Here is a 16030-nt window from a genome sequence, read left to right as displayed (position 1 = left end):
CATGTAATATTCAAGGAGATTGAAAGCTACCAAAGATTGGCATGTATCTTTAAGTACCGCTTCTACCAAATCTTAACTTACATTTTTAAGTACAAGTTCCAGCACATCTTAACTTACATGACTTGGTACATTAGGGTGTGCTCCTAACAAGTTGTAAAATTTTTGCTCGAAATATTAAAGAACTTTGATCACTGCACACCCGCACAAAAGCTGTGCAAGGTCATCTCCCGCGTTGATTAATGTCGGTGGCTAAGTGTTCCCTCCGTGCGCAATGTTAAATTTCGGCTCCGTGTCGTGCAAAAGAGGCTGAGGCTTGAAGATCGCAGGCCGCACGGGAACACCTCTCCAAAAGGGAAAAAGAGGATAATGGTAAAAATTTAGGCAATGTTTTTTATTAATTACCCCCTCCCCTCAGCCAATGCATGGCAGGGGAGAGGTGTGTGAGAGGGAGTGTGAGAACTCCTTGTGAGGTGGAAAGAGTGGTGGGAGAGAGAAGGCATGCAAAGCATGCCACAAGGGTGGCTATTTTCCCCCCTCAAAGGCTATATAACCTCCCCCTTAAGCTTGGGGGAGGCACGAAGAGAGAGAAGAGGGAGACCATGACTATAAGAGGATCGCCGCCGCCGTGAAGACCACCAGGCTGCCACCTGCTGCCGCGCTACTACCGCCGCCCATCCCACCGCCATCATCGTCCATTAATCTTCCCCCCCCCCCCTTCGTCATCAATCCTCTCCTCCCTAATCATTTCCCTCCACGTCACATTCTGTGACAGAGTATAAGTGGTGCATAGATCGGATGATGTAAGCGTGCGTAGTGAGCATCAAAAGGTCCCCAAGAACAAAAGAACTCTACTTTTTGCACACAAATCAATGTAGAAAGCATGCACGACATGAACAAGAGACATATTGGGTGCAATCTCCCCCCATGCTTTATGTGAGCGCTGCACAAAGTATGTATTTTATGTATTAATCATCTTCAAGCTCAAATAATAGCCCAAATTACAAAATAGCATGCTTTTGGCTTTTGAGTTTACTTTAGTGCCAAGTAGAAATAAAGCTAATGGGCGGGCGCCCAAGAAGTCAGGCATACCCAATACAATCTCCAAATACAAATATTTAAATCGTGCACCCATGCGCATACAAAAACAATATATAAATATCCAATGCCTTAATAAATAGGCGCGACAAAATATAGGCGCCATGCCTAAGGTATGTGCCCATCAAAATATAGATGATAACTTAAATACACGCTATCCTCCAATGCTTTCCATCGCCACTGCTGCTATCTCTACACATCAACTGAAGCATTCACAATTGTTAATAAAGTAATACAATTAAACCGATGTCAAAGGGTTTTGAAAGTAAAGTCGCAACCACAGAGGTTCTTAAGAAATTCCAAGATACAAGATTAAACAAGTGAGATCAGGCTATGCCATAGTAAACTCCAGACTCTTCATATTGAATGCAAAGTTTGTTGATTTAACATGCATATGTTCAATAAACTTGCTGTTCACAGCCTGAAGAGCTATTGAATCCAAACACCACCGGTTCCAGTAATCAAAGACCAGTTTCTGATCAGCAATTATTAAACCCTGTGCGAGTTTAACATACTCTATGGCAATTCTTTATTGCTGGATTCTATAATTCTGCAAAAGGTTAGGTTTGTCTCTAACAAGCTTTCTAACACCAAAAGATACATATAAGATTTCCAACAAGGGCTGTCACTGGCATGCTTCACTTGTGTTAAACTCTTCACTGTTTTACAAAGAGCATAATACTTCAAAATCTAATTCTTTGTAATCATTGAGAAGTGATTCAATGTCCTCAACCAGTAAATATCCAACTTTAGCATATAGAAAAGGGATGATCTACTTTATTGGCTTCTAGAATAGCACTAGATCCATCAGTCTACAACTCTTCCAATCTGTTATCAAAGGTGATACTTCTTGGGTATGGTGAACCTCTTTTGAAGCATTCAGTCTGACATAATTCTTCACCCTCAGAGCTTGTGTAAAGAACAATCTTCAATGTTTCATCTTTCAGCACTACTTGAACAGTCATCGAATTGTTGTAACACCAACTTAAGGCTTCTTCAATGTAAACATCCGGAGGTCCTCCACAGCTTTCTGAAATTGATCCAGTACAGCACGAATGCGTTCTATTTCATCCAGACTTCCCGAGGTTAAAGCTCCCTGCATTTCCTGGATTGAAACATGCGCATTTGCGGGATCATCTTGCTGTGTATTGGCCGGGCAAATGGTAGGTGGCGCTGAATGACACTGTATAAAGTCTAGGCTGGAAAAGCATCTCAAATTGTCCCCGCACTTCAAACCAACATACAGTTTTCAGGTAAGCACCCTCTTAAAACCATGAATTTGCAATAGGTTCCCACTTCCAATAACGTAGATCCTCAATCCAAACTATGGATAATGCTCTGGCGGTAGCATGAAGCATCCTTCACATGCATTTCAATCGACCCAATAAGCCAGACGGCCATCATTGAGGATGATCCCGGAGAGCAACTACCAGTACAGATGTTTTCTGGTGAGTGAGAAAAGGGCATGGCTATCCGTGAGGCTATCTTGGATGTGCAGACATTACGAGGTCCCTCCCACATTCATCCTTTCAATCCGCCGATCCAGGTCCATGAGAGCAGACCAGACTATATTCTGTTCTGAGGCTTTTTCAAACTATCTTTTGCAACAACTTCAACACAAAAGCAGCATTGAGTCTATTACACCATGTAACTGTCCTTAAAGCGCTCACCCTGGGTGTCGAAATAAGCTTGCCTTCAGTAATAGCAATATTGTAAAGACCTCAAGACTGTTGTAATCAAGATCTATGAAATCGCCCATAAAGATGTAATTTGTGCTGGATACATGACCACCTGTTTGGAATAGCTTCATTAAATCATGAAATTGCCCGTGTATATCACCATAGACAGTGACAGGGCTATTTACAGGCTGTACGTTCGACTCTTCTACTAGAATCTCCTTAACATATTAACAGAGTTGCTTGAGTTCATCTTCCAGTAAACGCTCCCCTTGTTTCACCCTTTCCTTCTGGCATGATCGCTGTGCAGTGCACGTCTCTGAATTTCCCCACGCTCACAGGGCGCCATCATTCCTTTTCTCCCTCCAAAAAGCCCCCCCATTTGAAAATAGTCATCCCCTTCTTGCTTTTTTCCTTCGGCTCCTCTATTCCTGCCCCATCATATACAACCAAGGTACCACTATTGTAGATTCCTAGAGAAGATATAGCAGTAGAAAAAGCTGATTGTGATGGTAACATGTGGGCAAATTGAAGGTGGGATCTACCACTCCATCAACATCAAAGAAGAGAGCACCTGGAATATCAGAAACCTTGTATTCTTGAAAAGATCGCTTTTCTCATTTGGCATGTACCAAGATGCATTCAACACCTTTCACAAATTGAAGCCTAAAATTCTTTCCTTCATGATTCAACCGCAATGTTTTATGGAATACAGCAGCAATCATAGATAATCTAATGCGGAAGCTAGCATGCATGACATTCTGAAAATATTGAGCTTCACAAAGAACTCCACCAACCACACCTACGAATATCAGAGCACCATATACATAACCAATCTCAGAGTGTATGCTAGTCTCAGCCACATCTCCCAAAGCTCCTGTGAGCTGTTGATCAAAACCTCCTCATCTAGGTTGACTGACCACTTGGCAAGACATGCCAACTAGAGCATTACAGATAAGTTCCTCTTGCTCCAAACCCTCTTCACCATACTGCCCACGCAGAACAAAAGTATAAACACAACAACTAAATATGTACAAAGTATCAAACCCCACAGACACAACTTTTGGGTGGATTTCACACCTCGGATGCGCAGCAGTACGACACCGATAAAAGTGAATACCTAGCAGTCTTCAGCTACATAAATAAATCAATTGGTTAGAAGTCAATCCTAACCTTAATTTATCACGAGTGCGTATTCTAAACTCATAAACGTTTATTAATTTAATATGTATTTTGCGGAATCACCCGCTATGGAATCACCCATGTACACACTAAATTAACGAAACGCCCAAAAAGGATAGGCGTCCCCATCGACTTCTCGCACAAAGAATCCACTTTGTGTATGAGCCCCGGTAATAAAAGTTTACAGAATCCACCGTGTAATATGCCTCCTGGGATCATACCCCGGGGGTGGGATAGAAATTGTCCTCAATTGCTATTAGCTCAATGTGGAGCTAACAGAGTGGGGAAAGCATTTAAGTCTCTAGCGTGCATCCATTGGGCCTCTTCAACAGGATGGTTTTTAAACTTGACCAAATATCTAGAATATCTACGGCCAGTTCTAGTGGCCATAAAGTCAGTATCTATAATAGCTTCAGGCTCAAGGATTTCAGTCTCTTCATCTAACAAAGGTGGAATTTCATAAACAGGGTGTAAGAAATTCATAATGTCCAAATTGTGTTCTAAGTGCAGTTTTGAATATATCAGATTTATCTAATCTCACTTGATAATAACCAGATTTAAGATCTATCTTACTGAATATAGTAGAACCTTGTAGTTTATCCATAAGATCATCTACCCTAGGAATCAAATATCTATTCTTAACTGTAATTTTATTCAGGGCATGATAATCAATACACATGCGATAAGTATTATTATTCTTCTTTACTAATAAAACAGGTGCACCAAATGGAGAACTACTAAGTCTGATTAATCCTTTGTTTAACAACTCTTCTACTTCATTTTGAATTTCTTTCTGTTCAATTTGATTATGCCTATATGGTGCTTTACATGGTGGTTTTGTACCAGGAATTAAATCTATTTTGTGATCTTCAGGTCATGAAGGAGGTAGTCCAGGTGGTAAATCATCAGCAAAACAATCTTTAAATCGAGCAAGAAATTGTTTATGCCTAGGATACATATGTTTCTCTTTAGCTTGAAGTTCATTGACCCAAATTAAATAAGATTTGGTACTTTTACGTAATGCACGTTTAGCTTAAGTATGAGTAAGCAGTGGAAAATTATTGGATGCGTGCATACCATGCAATGTGATTTGTTTTCCTTGAAAATGAATTTTAATTGAATGCGTGGAATAATCCATGTCAGGATTATACTGATGACGCCAAGGCATACCTAGGATAATATCACTAGGCTGTAAAGGTACAACTAGAAAATTTCTATGTTCAGTGTATTCACCAATTTTAATCTCTAAGTTATGCACCTCTTGTGTTCCATTATATCTTGTGCCTAAGAATGCTGCTTTAATGCGATAATGTGTAGAAACAGTTTGTAAATTCAATTCTTTCAATAACTCTGCAGAAATAAAATCATGTGTACTACCATCATCATGCAAAATAATCTTTTCTTTACCATGCACTAAACATTTCATTGTCAACAAAGAATGTGAAGTTGGCATAGCTGGTAAAGTATCTAAAGGAGTAGCAATGTTGTCATCATCTTCTATAAAGTCAGGCAGTTCCTCATGTTCTTTATCATCCATTGCTCCAAGATAATTGATATGGACAGATGGTTTCTTCAATTGGCAATTGGCTGCTAGATGTCTAGGTTGATGGCATTTGTAACAAACTATTGGTTTGGCTTTAGATACATTTTTTGCAATGGCAGGAAGTCTAGGAATATTAGGATTTGGCTGTGAGGATGGCTTAAGGTTTTGATTGGTGTTTGATGGCAAAGCAAGTGGTCGTGTCCAATACTTACGGAATGGTAATGGAAGAAAATGGCTTTGATTGAATCTTCTAAAATTTGAATTGAATTGTTTGGAACCATAGTTACCATTTTCTTGAAATTGTTGTGGACGCTTGTCTCTTCCTTGAATCTTGTCTTCAGCGTCATGAGGCAAAGAAATTTCATCTTCAAGGGTTGTTGGCTTGAACATATTAACTTCAACGTAGTAATGTCCAAGTAAGTCGGACATAAACTTGTGTTTGTGAGTCGCTTCAGGTATGTCTTCTAGCATGCATAGTTGCAGTAGGGCATTCCAAAAATGTTCGGTGTATTGGGAAATAGGTTCACGATCTCTTTGCTGTAGAAGATCCCATTGCTTTATGGCTTTTTCATGGAATTGAGGAGGAAGGAAATTCTGCAAAAACTTCCTTTGGAAACTCTCCCAGGTAGTAGGACAATCAATGCTCTTGCGAATCACAATCCACCAAAGAGATGCTCGATCGACTACAGGATTAGTGACACATTTAATTTTATCTTTTTCAGTGTATGTCTCTTCATGAAAGTAATCATCAAACTGATTGATAAATGCAAATACAGTCTTTCCATCTGGAGTTCCATTGAAAGTACGAAATTTAAAATTTCTTTTACTTGTTTTTGTTTCTTTGCGGATGGATTGAGCTTCAAGCGTCGCATTGATGGTACGTCGTATAAGATCTTTGGGTTGCGGTCCATCTTTGTCGGTGGAAGATCATTTTAAATTATCCAATTGAACTTGCAAAGCTTTTCGGGCTCTTCGTTCTTCATCAAGCTGCATCATAATCAAATCTAATTTTTGTTCCATCGTAGGTTCGGGAAGATCACCTTCGGCCATTAAATCATCCATGTTTTGTTTCATCATCCTGTAAAAATCCAAAAGACCTCACTCTCTCAAAATCTGATTAGCGGGATGAGGTAGCTCAAAGCCGGGCATACAAGGCTTATAGATTTTTGTTTGGCTTTTACAGTCTTTATCTTTTGCGGTTGCGGTATTTGTAGTCTTCTTAAAAACTGCGTATGACCATCTGCATGTGCTGAAACTGGTTTAGCAAGTCTGCTGTGTGAATAGAGTCTTCCACTGAACAATTTTGTAATTCTGTGCTTCTGCGTAGGAACAGTCTTTATGGGAGTAATTAAGATAAGTCGGTTTTGATCCTCTGTGACTTACAGGACTTGCAGAAGTATGAAGACTTGCAGAACTTGAGTAATTAAGCTTGTTTAAAGCTTAAGTGACTTAGGTTTAAGAGAGCACTTAAGTTGATCGACGAATTTTGAGGGGGGGTCCGTTTTTTGCGCCGCCGATTCCGTTCAGAAGGTGCCGCGGCCACAGTCATTGAATTTTATGGGGCTTAAGCTTTATAATAAGCTTTTAAAGCCTTTAGATAAACCTTCTAAACTTCTTGGCTATGGAAGTAAAGCTTACTGTATTGTGGAAAAACGACTTGTAGAGGGAGATGTAGGAGTGGTCCTCCACCTTCTCAGGCCGGTCCTTCGCGATCAAAGGCTGCAGGCTAAGGTTCTTGAGTTATCGACTGTTCGCGATGAAACTCACTGTAGAGCTCAATAGTTCTAGGAGCTCCACCTTCGCACAAGATGGATAGCGATTGGAAGCTCTCGATCTCAGCTTTGCTCTGATACCACTAGTGCACAGATCGGATGTCGTAAGTGCGCGTAGTGAGCGTCAAAAGGTCCCCAAGAACAAAAGAACTCTACTTTTTGCACACAAATCAATGTAGAAAGCATGCACGACAGGAGCAAGAGACCAATTGGGTGCAATCTCCCCCCATGCCTTGTGTGAGCACTCCACAAAGCATGTATTTTATGTATTAATAATCTTCAAGCTCAAATAATAGCCCAAATTACAAAATAGGATGCTTTTGGCTTTTGAGTTTGCTTTAGTGCCAAGTAGAAATAAAGCTAATGGACGGGTGCCCAAGAAGTCAGGCATACCCAACACAATGTCCAAATACAAATATCTAAATTGTGCACCCATGCGCATACAAAAATAATAAATAAATATCCAACGTCTTAATAAATAGGCGCGATAAAATATAGGCGCCATGCCTAAGGTATGCGCCCATCAAAATATAGATGATAACTCGAATACACGCTATCCTCCAAAGCTTTCCACAGCCACTGCTGCTATCTCTACACATCAACTGAAGCATTCACAATTGTTAGCAAAGTAATACAATTAAACCGACAAAAGTCAATACCTAGCAGTCTTCAACTACATAAATAAATCAATTGGTTAGAAATCAATCCTAACCTTAATTTATCACGAGTGCGCACTCTAAACTCATAAACATTTATTAATTTAATATGTATTTTGTGGAATCACCCGCTATGGAATCACCCATGTACACACTAAATTAATGAAATGCCCGAAAAGGATAGGCGTCCCCATCGACTTGTCGCATAAAGAATCCACTTTGTGTATGAGCCCCGGTAATAAAAGTTTACGGAATCCATCGTAAAACCTTACGGAATCCACCGTGGCATGGAATCCACTATGTAATATGCCTCCTGGCATCAATAAGAAGCTTCTAAAGACAAGCTTCCATAAGCCTAGTGCATATGGCTTATCCCCGGGAATTAAAATCCAAGCCTCGAAGGCCCTGATCCTGTGTAGGAGAGAAATATCGCGGACTGTGAGTTTTCAGGACGCGTGAGTAACCCAAGGGAAGCTGCTGCAACAAAAAGAAATACGCTACAGAAATGGCCCCAAAACAAAAGATGCAAGGCGCATGCGCGGAAGTCTCGAACCCGAGTTTACACGTGGACATTCCTATGAGTTCTCATGCCTAGGTTCTAGGAGCTTAATTCCGCATAAAAGGAATGCATTAGGCACGTTAAATTTTCATTAGAAGAATGCATTTACGCATGTTTCTAATTCACGTAGTCTAGTTAAAATGCATTTGGGAAATTATCTGCCTGAAAATTTTACAAGAGTTAGAGCATGTCATGCAATTGGGTTGCTTGCATTTCCAAGTTGCAAATCCTAAGTGCATATTGCTTAGGTTTAAAAGATGAAATTGTTTAAATGCATCTTTGATTGGCTACGGAAAAGAAAAGCGCGTAAGGCATTTAGGTAGTAATTTTCTACTTGTAGATTCGTATGACATTATCGTTGTCGATGTTGCCCAAGTAGTTGCATTGCATGGAAATGAAATCATGGACTTGCATGTTGCATGTGAAGATGCTTGTATTTTAAGACGGATTAAGTGCCATAGAATGGATTAAGTCAACAATAGTCTTATGATATTTGTCATGCATGAACTTCATTTATCAAAGTTGTATCTAGAAAAGGGTGTATGTCATATTAAAGTATGAAATTCAACTGCATTAAACAAAAGGTTGTAGGCAAAGTTCTTAATGTAAATCTATGTAGTTTTATGCAAGTTATCCCCCAAAATGTCAATCATTATGATTCTAGCAAGGAAGAGAAATTGTCAATTGCAAGCCCTATAGTTGCATTGAAGGAAAGGTTTATGATCTGCATACTTACATGGAATGTTGCATATTGAATTTAGTTAATTGCATCCCTTAGGAAAAGTACTCGCATCTCTTCTAAGCAAAGACCATTCTCGATGTGAGAAAATTAGATCATTTTAGGTAGATCACTTGTAAGGGTATAACCTTCAAGGGATTCGTAAAAGCATAACTAGTCGGTACGACGAATACTTGATCAAAGTGCTAGGTAGGGTTTAGCACGTTAAAAGAATTCTACCTAGTATCGCACTTGGGAGGCAATGTCAAGACTTTCGAACCCAAGGGTCCTACCCACATTCACGGAATGATTGGGTTAATCGGACATCCATACAATAACAATTTAGGATTTTTACCTTAGTGCAAATTGGCCGAATATTAGATTAGAAACCCTAGGGCCAATCGTTATCGGCTTAGTAAGATTAGGAATTGGGTTGGGTCAAGAGGACACTCCAAACCCTACATCTTGACTAAACATAATTCTTGACCGAGGAATGTCATTGGTGGGAGATTGATCCCACAAGCTAGATGCGACTCCTATGCAACAAGTTGCAACGTTGCATGGCTTTGTGTTTAAGTCACAAGATGGATTTGCCACTCTTTAGAACAAGGTTGTCAGGTTCTAGTGCAAGAGAATGAGTAGTCATCCTGCTACATCACCCTTCTTGGGTTGAGTTGCCAAGTAAGGGGAAGATATGTATTGCCTAACAAAGAAAGGATCAATCAAGATGGGGTGACAAAGTTGCCTAGGATTTACTGTCTTAACTTAACGAACCTAAGGTGTTTGCTAATTTGGGTTAGTAGGGTATAAACCCTAACCCAAGGATAAAAGGGAAACAAGCAACGAATCCCTTGGAGATCGTGGCAAGTTGCTATTGATCCCGTATCAAATGCTGGATGCATTCGAAGAGAAAGATTCACTTCTTAGGAGTTGGCCAAGTAAAGGACCACAGGATTGATTGTGTTTGTATAGTTAGGAGCATTGTTTGTATTGCTTTGCTCAAAGAACTAAAGATGGAAAAATAATTAATGCTTCAGGTTGAAGGCATGGAGGGAGAGGCAGCATCAGTTACCCCCGACTGTCTGCCTGCTGACCCTAACCAAGGGGGTTGTTTGCCACGCCGGGAACGTGGACCGAACTCGCCACGAGAGGTCTCTCTGTTGGGCGCTACTTGGAGCAGGAGGACGCTTGGCTGCTAGGGGGGGCTCTGGCCATAAATCCCTTGCCTTCCTGGTCCTGCACAAGAGGTCGACGTGACTTGGGATTGGATCTTGAGGCCGGCATACTAGTCTATAGGAAGAAACTTGGATTAGTAATCCCTGAGGATTATTGGATTGCCTTTGGGCAGATTATGGATTGCCTTCGGGTGGATTATGGATTAGCCTTTGTGCTGGATTATTATGATGTATTTGAAAGACTGATTAATAAGATAACTTGTTGAAAATGAACTTTTTTGACACTGTTTTTCTATGTCAAGTACTAACATTACGTGAAGGAACCGATGATTAACTGGCTAATTAAGAAAGCTATATTTGCGTGTCAAACTAAATGTGGTAGGTAATTAGACAACTAAAGCAAGCTTGAGGAAAGTGCGGTGGATGTGGCCATGGGTCCGTCCTACGGATGGGTAGTCCCGATTTGCCGGGAACTTTTCTTGAAGGAATTTGACAGTAAGGAACATTGATCTAGAATCTAGGATACTAGAGTCCCAATTTATGCTGTTTTAGGGGGAACGGAATGGGACAACCCTACATGTCAGAGGTTGGAAGGTCAAGAAAAACACGTATGCGTACGAGGAAGTGACTTGAATAATCCCTGCCAACAGAATCAAGGTGTTGGGATGTTACGAGAAGAACGGGTACCAAAGGAAAGGATACCCTAATCTTCCAATGACCTATTGATTCCTGAAATTTTATGACCCCAATCCATACTATTTTTCAATTTTCGTAGCTAAATGTAACACAATCTTATTCTCCCTGAATTAATGTATCAGCTTGCTCTACCATCCCAAGAATAATTGTACTCTGAAAGGACTATGCCCATATGGATGAAATAAGTCTCTTTTTATCAATGATTGTGTTGACTGTGAGTATTGATAAAAAAGTTAAGTCATTAGATCTCTTGGCTGAAAGCTGAATTGGACATAAAATGTAATGTGAGAAACATTTAGCAAGTTGTTAACATTAAGAATCTCATATCCAAGCATAATGTCAGGTGCAGATTTCTAGTTCGACCCCTACACCAAGTACGACCGTGATTCAGGAGAAGAAGTTTCTTCTCAAGCAAATCAAGCCACCAGAATTTGATGGCAAGGGAAGGTCCATCCAAATTGATGCCGAGATCTGGATCAAATCCATGGAGAATTACTTTGAAGCGGCAGTTACCGCACCTGCTAACCATGCTATGTTCGCCAAGTTGAAGCTTACCAGCAAAGCTAGACTTTGGTGGAAGCAATGGTGCAAAGACCAAGGGATCTCGGAAGGGTCAGCTACTTCGGAGAAGCTTAAAAGAGTTGCGCGATGAAGATATCTACCACCTGCCTACCACATGTAGAAAATTGATGCCAGGAGGCATATTCCACGGTGGATTCCGTGAGGTTTTACGGTGGATTCCGTAAACTTAGATGACCGGGGCTCATACGCAAAGAGGATTCTTTGTGCGAGAAGTTGATGGGGACGCCTGTCCTTTTTGGGCGTTTCATTAATTTAGTGTGTACATGGGTGATTCCATAGCGGGTGATTCCGCAAAATGCATATTAAATTAATAAACGTTTATGAGTTTAGAGTGCGCACTCGTAATAAATTAAGGTTAGGATTTATTTCTAACCAGTTGATTTATTTATGTAGCTGAAGACTGCTAGGTATTCACTTTTGTCGGTTTAATTGTATTATTTTACTAACGATTGTGAATGCTTCAGTTGATGTGTAGAGATAGCAGCAGTGCGGAGGAAAGCATTGGAGTCTAGCGGGTTTTCGACCTTTCGACTATATTTTGATAGGCGTCACGCCTATATTTTGATTATGTCTATAGAGACATCGATTATTTATTATTATTTTGTATGCGCTTATGCGCCTGGATATGTTATTTTTATTTGGACATTGAGATTGGGCGTGCCAGACTCTTTGGGCACCGTCCATTAGCTTTATTTTCCTATTTTTGGTAGAAAGCAAACTCAAAATCTAAAAGCTTGTCATATTTTTGTAATTGGGCTATTTTTGAGCAAAAAGATTGGAAATATATATTAAATACATGCTTTGTGAAGCGCTCACACAAGGCATGGGGGAGATTGAACCCAATTTGTCTCTTGTCTCATGTCGTGCTTGCTTTCACATTGGTTTTTGTGCTAAAAAGTAGAGTGCTTTGTTCTTGGGGACCTTTGGGAATTCACTACGTGAGCTACCTGCGTCCGATCTGCGCACCAGTGGTATCAAAGCGGAGCAGAGATCAAGGGCTTCCAATCGCTACCAATCTCGGGCGAAGGCGGAGCTCTAGGAACAAACGGCCTCTACAGTCAATCTCGTCGCGAACTGTCGATACAGGCAGACTTCTGGCGATCAAGAACCCCTGTTTCCACTCTCAGATCGCGAAGGACCACTCTCTGTCGGCGGAGGACCACTCCCTCAACTCCATGAACAAGTCGTGATGAAACTGTGAGAAAAGCTCTTAATCCTATTAATCAAAAGCTTAATCATAAAGCTTAAGGGTATTAGAGAAGCTTGATTAGCTTCAAATCAACAAATCGATGCATCCTGGGAGGTCCGAAAATCACGCGGAAAAAAAAAACGGCCCCCCCCCCTCTTCACGAAAAAAACGGCGGACTGTAGCTTCTTACTTAAGCTTATTAAGCTTTAAGCTTAACTAATTAAGCTTAAATCCTACTATACTCTGCAAGTTCTACTGGTCAGACAAGTCTGCAAACTCCGGGTCACGCACTCCAGAAGACAAGTTTCGCAAGTCGACACTAATCAAGTACTGCAAGTCCTGCAAATCAGCTAAGTTCAGCAAGTCAACAACCCTGCAAGTCTGTTAAGTCTGCAACTCTGCAAGTCAGACTAAATCAGAACTGACTAACGCTCGAAACTCCTAGAAGACTTGTTCGTTTGCAAAAACTCAAAACTGGAAAGTTGTTCGCAGCAAGCTGTTTTACCTATCTACAAGTTCGTTGAAGTACTTTCAGCAAACGGAGACAGAAATATTTCAGAATTTCTGAAAATTGAAGAAGAAAATACCCAAAATACATAGCCTTGTAACCCCAAATTTGAGCTACGCTCATCCCGCTAACTGATTTTGAGTGAGAAAGGTTTGTTGAGTTTTACAAGATGACTACCCCACTTATGGATGATCCTATGGCTGAAGACGACCTACCCGAGCCTACCATGGAGCAAAAGCTGGATCTTATCATGTTGCAATTGGACGAAGAGCGAAGAGCTAGGCAAGCCTTGCAAGCGCAATTGACAAAGCTACAAGGAGCGTCCACTGATAAAGAAGAACCTCAAGCTGAAGATTTGATACGCCGTACCATCGACGCCACTCTTGAAGCACAAACCATTCGCAAGGAATCCAAGATAAGTAAACGAAGTTTCAAGTTTCGCACTTTCAATGGCATAAGAGAAGGAAAGACCGTTTTATCATTCATTAGCCAGTTTGATGACTATTTCCATGAGGAAACTTATCCTGAGAAAGATAAAATCAAGTGTGTTACTAATCATCTGATAGATAGAGCATCACTTTGGTGGACTGTCGTCCGCAAGAGCATAGAATGTCCTGCTACATGGGAAGATTTCAAGAAGAAGTTCATGCAAAATTTCCTTCCACCGCAATTTCATGAGAAGGCTATCAAGCAATGGGATTTACTTCAACAACGCGATCGTGAGCCTATTCCACAGTATACAGAGCGTTTTTGGAATGCACTCCTACAGCTACGCATGCTTGAAGACGTACCAGAGACGACACATAAGCGGAAGTACATGTCTGGACTTCTTGGACATTACTACGCTGAGGTGAATATGTTCAAGCCTGCTACCCTTGAAGACGCCATCTCCTTAGCTCACGACACTGAAGATAAGTTACGTGGAAGAGATCGACGACCATAGCCATTCCAAGCAAATGGTAATTATGGATCTAAACAATTTAATTCAAATTTCAGAAGGTTTAATCCAGGTCGTTTTTCATCACCATCTTTCCGCAAGAATTGGCCTAAACCACCTGCATTACCATCCACTGTCAATCCAAATCCTAAGCCTATCCAACAAGAAAATCCAAATATACCCAGACTCCCAGCCATTGCAAATAATGTGACCAAAGCCAAGCCTATCGTATGCTACAAGTGTCACCAGCCAGGCCATCTCGCAGCAAATTGTCATTCAAAGAAGCCATCAGCACATATCAACTACCTTGGAGATATGGACGAAGACGATCATGAGGATATGCCGGATTTCACTGAAGAAGAAGATGATCCTACTACTACTTCCGACACTTTACCAGGTATGCCTACTTTACATTCATTGTTGACTATGAAATGTATGGTGCATGGAAAAGAAAGAATTATATTGCATGATGACGGTAGTATGCATGACTTTATTTCAGCAAAATTGGTAAAGGAATTGAAATTTCATACAGTACCTACGCACTATCGCATAAAAGCTGCATTTTTAGGCACTAGGTACAATGGCACACAAGAAGTTCAAGATTTAGAAATTCAAATTGGTCCATATATTGAAAGAAGAAATTTCTTAGTTGTCCCATTACAATCTAGCGACATTATTCTAGGAATGCCATGGAGACACCAACATAATCCCAATATAGATTATTCCACACACACAATGAATATAAATTTTCAAGGAAAATCTATTACATTATTTGGTATGCATGCATCTCATATGTTTCCACTGCTTTCGCATACTCAAGCAAAACGTGCACTACGCAAGAATACTAAATCATATCTCATTTGGGTGAATGAATTGCACGCAAAAGAAACTCATATGCACCCTCAGCATAAGGAATTTCTTGCATATTTTAAGGACTGTTTTGCAGAAGACCTACCACCAGGTTTACCTCCATCACGACCAGAAGACCATAAGATTGACCTAATACCTGGCACACAACCACCTTGCAAAGCCCCATATAGGCACAATCAAATAGAGCAAAAAGAAATCCAGACTCAAGTAGAAGAATTACTAAATAGAGGTTTAATTCGACCTAGCAGTTCTCCATTCGGTGCACCTGTGCTCTTAGTCAAGAAAAAGAATAATACTTATCGGATGTGTATTGACTACCGAGCATTAAACAAGATCACTGTAAAGAATAGGTATCCTATACCTAGAGTTGATGACCTTATGGACAAACTGCAAGGATCTTCTATATTTAGTAAAATTGACCTTAAATCTGGATATCATCAGGTGAGGTTAGATAGATCTGACATATTTAAGACTGCACTCAGGACACAGTTTGGCCATTACGAATTCTTAGTTATGCCATTCGGATTAACTAATGCACCTGCTACTTTCAGTAGAATGATGAACCGTATTTTTCTAAAATATCAGTATTGTGTGATTGTTTTCTTTGATGATATTTTAGTGTTCAGTCAAAGTGAAAAAGAGCATTACGAGCATTTATCAATAGTTTTTCAATTACTGAAAGAAAATCAATTGTTTGCAAATCCTGACAAGAGTGAATTCTTTAAGACAGAAATAGAATATCTAGGTCATATTGTATCAGAAGAAGGAATAAAAGTTGATCCTAAGAAAATTGACGCAATATTGCATTGGCCTATTCCTAAAAATGTACATGAATTACGCTCATTCCTTGGTCTTGCTAGTTTCTATAGGAA

This window comes from Lygodium microphyllum, chromosome 29 (genome assembly GCF_053477565.2).
Source record: "Lygodium microphyllum isolate KBCC chromosome 29, Lygodium_microphyllum_v1.1.10, whole genome shotgun sequence".
Classification (NCBI taxonomy): Eukaryota; Viridiplantae; Streptophyta; class Polypodiopsida; order Schizaeales; family Lygodiaceae; genus Lygodium; species Lygodium microphyllum.
The sequence above is the reverse complement of the archived record's forward strand: the minus strand, read 5'-3'. Positions refer to the sequence as shown.